The sequence below is a fragment of the Falco peregrinus genome, unplaced genomic scaffold (genome assembly GCF_023634155.1).
Source record: "Falco peregrinus isolate bFalPer1 unplaced genomic scaffold, bFalPer1.pri scaffold_42, whole genome shotgun sequence".
Classification (NCBI taxonomy): Eukaryota; Metazoa; Chordata; class Aves; order Falconiformes; family Falconidae; genus Falco; species Falco peregrinus.
This window is the reverse complement of record NW_026599609.1, coordinates 60,784-66,720: the sequence shown is the minus strand read 5'-3', so window position 1 is coordinate 66,720 and position 5,937 is coordinate 60,784. Positions and strand designations below refer to the sequence as shown.

General features: G+C 48.4%; 1 pseudogene; it reads left to right on the top strand.

Annotated features, from left to right (window-relative positions):
* Positions 1 to 566: 566 nt before the first annotated feature.
* On the top strand, positions 567 to 1,248 carry LOC129783485 (olfactory receptor 14C36-like; annotated as a pseudogene).
* Positions 1,249 to 5,937: the final 4,689 nt, after the last annotated feature.

Genomic DNA, 5,937 nt, shown 5'->3' with positions numbered 1-5,937 from the left:
GGCCAGCACTCAGCACAGCTCCAGCCACGGCTCGGAAGGGAGCTCTCCTAGGAACGGCAGAGGGGGGGCATGGGGCACGGGGGGTGCATCTAGGAGAAACGGCTTTCACTTGCCTTAACAGAAGAATTGCCTGACTTGTCACTACTTTTCCTCCTTGAGCAGGTTCCCATGCCCAGAGGCAGCAGATGTCCAACAGCAGCTCCATCTCCCAGTTCCTCCTCCTGGCATTGGCAGACACGCGGGAGCTGCAGCTCTTGCACTTCTGGCTCTCCCTGGGCATCTACCTGGCTGCCCTCATGGCCAATGGCCTCATCATCATCACAGTAGTGTGCGACCACCACCTGCAAACCCCCATGTACTTCTTCCTACTCAACCTCTCTCTCATCGACCTGGGCTCCATCTCCACCACTCTCCCCAAAGCCATGGCCAACTCCCTCTGGGACACCAGGGACATCTCCTACCCAGGATGTGCTGCACAGCTCTTCCTGATTGTCTTTTTCCTTTCAGCAGAGTGTTCTCTCCTCACCGTCATGGCCTATGACCGCTCCGTGGCCATCTGCCAGCCCCTGCACTACGGGACCCTGCTGGGCAGCAGAGCTTGTGTCCACATGGCAGCAGCTGCCTGGGCCAGTGGGTTTCTCTATGCTGCGCTGCACACGGCCAATACACTGTCACTGCCGCTCTGCCAAGGCAATGCCCTGGGACAGGTCTTCTGTGAAATCCCACAGATCCTCAAGCTCTCCTGCTCACACACCTACCTCAGGGAAGTGGGGCTTATTGTGTCTGGTGCCTCTTTATTCTTTGGCTGTTTTGTTTTCATTGTTCTGTCCTATGTGCAGATCTTCAGGGCTGTGCTGAGGATCCCCTCTGAGCAGGGACGGCACAAAGCCTTTTCCACGTGCCTCCCTCACCTGGCCGTGATCTCCCTTTCTCAGCACTGGCATGTTTGCCCACCTGAAACCCCCCTCCATCTCCTCCCCATCCCTGGACCTGGTGGTGGCAGTCCTGTACTTGGTGGTGCCTCCAGCAGTGAACCCCCTCATCTACAGCATGAGGAACCAGGAGCTGAAGGACGCACTGAAGAAGCTGATGCAGTCAGGTGTCTCTCAGCAGCACTGAACTGCCTGAATCTCCTCACAAGGCATTTCCTGGTCATCTCTGGAACTTCCTGTGCATTTAGCGCTTTTAATGTCACAATTGTGTTTCTCCTAGAGTGTTTGCATGCACTCCACTTTCTCAATAGCATGAACCCAGCCTGCCTGACCCAGAGGCTTTTGTACGTTTGCATCCAGGATGGTGCAGCTGGACTCCTGTGTCACATCTCTGTAATTTAAGGGGCTTGTGTAGTGAAGATATCTATCAAGTTCCCCAGAGAGTAAAGCACCAGTGTAGAGCTCAGCTGTGTGAGTGTGCAAAGTTGGGGCAAATAACAGGGTGGGGGCACACGGCAGGGTGTCCTGGTGCAAATCCTTGGGTCATGGTGAAGGAAGCAAGGCAGTGATCGGGTGGGACACAGGGCTCTGCTCAGTGCCATGTTCCCTGGATACCCAGGGGAAGCTGCCCCAGGTGCCCCAAGATGTCCTAAGCATCAGTCGTTTCCTTTGCTTGTTGTACACCCCAGTCGCTACGAGGAACATTTGCTGCATGGTCAGCTCTGTCATCCTTAGTGGCTCAGTGATACCCAACTCCATTGCAGCTCTAAATGTAAATGGAGCCACTTTCCTACCGTCACTGGTTACACACAAGTCCCATAGCTCTTGCCACAGTTGGCCACTCAGCCAAGGCTGTGGTCAGACATCTCCAAATAGATCATGTCCTCACGGCTTTGCTTTGAGAAATAGTGAAGTAAACCACTGACGGAGATCCCACCAACTGGCCTGGGTCCAGTCTTTCACTCTCGATGTTATCTCAAATAAACCCCAGTTTCTCAGCCTCTCCTTGTCCATAACATGCTCCAGGTCCCAACCATCCTTCTGGCTTCTGCAGGACTTGCTCCATTCTGTCAGGGTCTTTCTTGTGCGGGGGAGCCCCACTGTGGGCTCAGCAGTCCTGATGTGGTCCTGTGGAGGGTTAACCATGGCCAGCACCCAGCCAGCCACTCAGCTCTTCATCTGCTCCCCTGACTCAACAGGACAAAGGGAGAAAATAAACCAGTGATGCTCCTGGGTCAAGGTACAGGCAGAGAGACTACTTACCGATCCCTGTCATAGCCAAAGATGTGTTGTCTTGCCAAAGATCAATTTCATTCATTGCCAATTAAAACAAGATGTTGATTGTGAGAAACAATGACCAAAACATTGAAGACCATTCCCCAGTTTCTCCCAGGGCTAAATTACTCCATTGATCCCAATTCACCTACACAAGCACACCCTGAGAGGTGTAGGGGGGATGTTGAAGAGGGTTGATGGCACAGGAAACCGCTGCTGCTCCTTCCTCGTCACACTTCTGCCCTGCCCCAGCGTGGGTCCTCTCCATAGACCCTGCTATCTTTGCGGTCAAGGGTATGCATTGTTCATTTCATTCCGTCTTGCTTGTGTCCTTGAAACTCAGAGAATGACAGAGAACGTTGACATTGGAAGGGACCTCTGGAGATTACCCAGGGAAACCCGCTAGGAGAGGCACGGCCAGCTGCAGGAGTGGTCTGGAAACTAGGACCATGCGCGGCAATCAGTTAGCTGAGGGGAATGTGCTCGAGCTTGTCTAGACAACAATTAACATGATGAGGCATGTTTGCAGAGCACAGGGGAGTGGGAGACGGATGGCACCAAGCTTGGCGCCAAGGAAAGGTAACACCTTGCGGTTAATTGCTGGTAGTTAACCACCAATCAGGGATTGCCTAGTATGCAAGGCTTAGCTTCAAGAACCAATTAGTTTAAAACGCGCAGCTTCTGAAAGTGTATAAAAATGCGTGCTTCTGTACAATAAATTGACATTTGCTTGCATCAAGCTGCGTCCTGTCTCTTCATTTGCCGCAAATTGGTGACCCCGACGTGATGCGTTTAAGGATCTAACGTGAAGGGCTCTCGAATCGCCTATCTGAGCAACATGCAGCGAATCCCACAGACCTCTGAATGATCTGCTGAAAGGAAGCAGGAGCCGGCCTGAAATCCCTCCGGAGTTGAGAGGTGAGCTGTGGGAAATCCGTAACGGGGAATCAGGCTTCGTCCCCAGAAAGAGACGTATATGGACTCATAAAGGGTCTTCTAGTCAGATCAGGGAGTCCGTGCCTCAGTCTCCTCAAATGGTGACCCCTATGGCGGTGTTCCCAAGCCTTGGAACAATAAGGACGGAACTGGTCTGTACAAAAAGACAGCTCGTGGAAGAGGGCTGCGTTCTGGAGGAGACGTCTTGGCTGAACGATCATCTTGCTGGCTGGACCAGGCGGACAACCTAAACCCCGAGGATAACACCTGTATTCATCGAGACAGGTGAGCAGCCAAGAAACTTTAGAGACTTTGAAAGAATGAAAGTGTGTACATACAGCAGCCAATTGTATGATGCTGCCGCGGAGGGGAACTCCGTGTCGGGAATGCATTTAACATCTTGGTGGCAAATTCTGACTACTCTTTGCCAAGTGTGGACTAATTCTACTAGCGGTGCTAAACCAGAGGAAGCTGTAAATTCCACCGACAGCGCGACTCTTCTCAAGACACCGTCAGCGATGGCGATTCTGTCCACACCTCCTCTGCCCCCAAAGCTTCTGTCACTGATTGCAGCGACCCTCACAACACAGGACCAAGCACGGGAACAGGACAACTCGGACAATGATTCCATTGGCACTGATAAACCTTTTGATCCAGGTCCTATAGATCTGGAAAAGAGCTAGACCTTTCCCCCATCCCCTTGTCTCTCCTGATGCATTGATTGTATTTTTGGGGAGGGTGAAAGGGAGTGTGAGGGATTGGTGGCAGGAATGCAAGTGGGAATCAGTTCAGTGATGGGTTTGGGGAGTTGCTAGGGCATGTTCAGTATTTTGTCAGACAAATCAACCTGCAGAGTGGCAGCCTGTGCAATACGAGGCTGTTAAAGGGTTAAGCAAAGCAGTGCGGGAAGGGAGGATTCATAATACATTTGCTATGTCCCTTCTTGAAGTGATGGCAGAGCCTTATACACTCACACTGCATGATTGGAAGTTACTGCTTTGTATGGTACTAACTGATACAGTATATGATGTGGTTATTTGATTTTTGTGAGCTACCTGTAGTGGCCTTGACTGAAAACCTTAATCAGGAATTGCTGTTAACTATGAGCAGTTGGCTGGAGCAATTAACTGTGCCGATTCTGTGACTCAGGCAAGGTATGCCAGGGACAACTGTTTGCAAATGAATGAGATGGCTATTAAAGCAGTCAGGGTGCGGGAGTCTTGCCACAGTCTTGCAGGGTCCTAGAGAGTCACTAACTTTAATACTAACTTGATTGATTGGCTTCAGAATATTTTGCAACAAGTCGAACTTCAGGAAGCTCAAGGGTTGCTTTTAAAACAACTAGCTGTGATAATGTCAATGAAAATTGTAAACGGGCAACTTTCACAATCGCAACCCCAACATGTGTCAAATGATTGTAACGCAGAACTCACAGCAGACTGTAATTCTCAGGCTGAGTTCTGGAATGCGGCATAACACATTTTTGCTTCTCTAATCTCTTCTGTAAGAATAGTACACACTCTTAACTTGCTTAGTAAATTAGGCTGCTAGCTTGCTAAACAAAGTAATACTAAAAATACTAATTTTTTTTTCTGGCGTATTAACAGATGTTGATTCTGTCCATCATATGTTGCTACAGAACCGAGTTGCTATTGATTTTTATTATTAGCACAGGGACACGAGTGTGAAGACTTTGGTAGGTTGTGTTACGTGAATCTGAGTGACCACTGTGAATTAATTTACAAAAGTATACAAAACTCAAAAGCCTTAAAACAAGGATCTGCAGCAGAGCCAGGGGCGGGATGCCGTTGGTCTCTTCTCACGGCTGGGAAACTTTGGGCCATGGATCAAAAGTATTACAGGATTTATTATAATTATCTTTAACCACCTTATTGATGTTTGCCTTACGTCTCCCATACCTTTTTTTCCTGTATTCAGTGTTTAGTTGATTCTAACATAAATCAGGTCATGGTCACCCAGCTACACACAACCTTTGCCTCCTCGCAATTAACAAGCAAAAAAAAGGAGGATAGAGAATGTCTGAAGAGAGATGTAGGAGAGGAAAATGAGAATATTTGACCTAACAAGAGATGAGAGAACAGCTGGGTATTGTGAAGGAGAATAGGAAAGATAAACATGGTTATTTAGTGTTTAATAGGTGTCTGCATACTTGTAGTGATATAGAGCTAAGTAACTACATGAACAATTTCTGCCCTGAGCCTGGTGGAGCATACAGCTGTGGTTTGTGTCCGGGCTCAGAGATGTAAATAGGGGCTTCTCTGTTTTGGTGAAAGTGTTTCTCTTTGCATAAAAAAAGAGAGGGAATGAGGGGAATGACCCCAGAGGTATGTTCAGAGAAGGCATGCGATGTTTCGAACTTTTTGACTGAACCAGTTCTTGTATGGTGTGCCCGTCCATCTATGTATAATGTTAATCCAAAAGAAGCTGATATTGTTTACACTTTGAATGTCGATAATTGTCTTTCTGTAGATGCTAATGCAGTAGGAGGCTATGATGGGAACGTGTCGCAGCGGTTCTTCTCTTATCCAGAGTAACAGCAGGGAAAGCATTAAAGAGTTAAATCACCTTGTTTGGTAGTCAGTTAAGAATGTGAGTCAAAATTGCCGCTGCTTTTTGTTGTTTGTTCAGGGACATGGCTGTGAGGATTTTGATGGTATGCGCTGTGTGGATTTTAGGCGCCCCATTGCAGCAACATGTTAACAAAATCTGAGAAAATTTCAGCCTTTTTTTGGCATCCATTCACTCAATTGGCAGTATTGTTTGTTTGCTATTG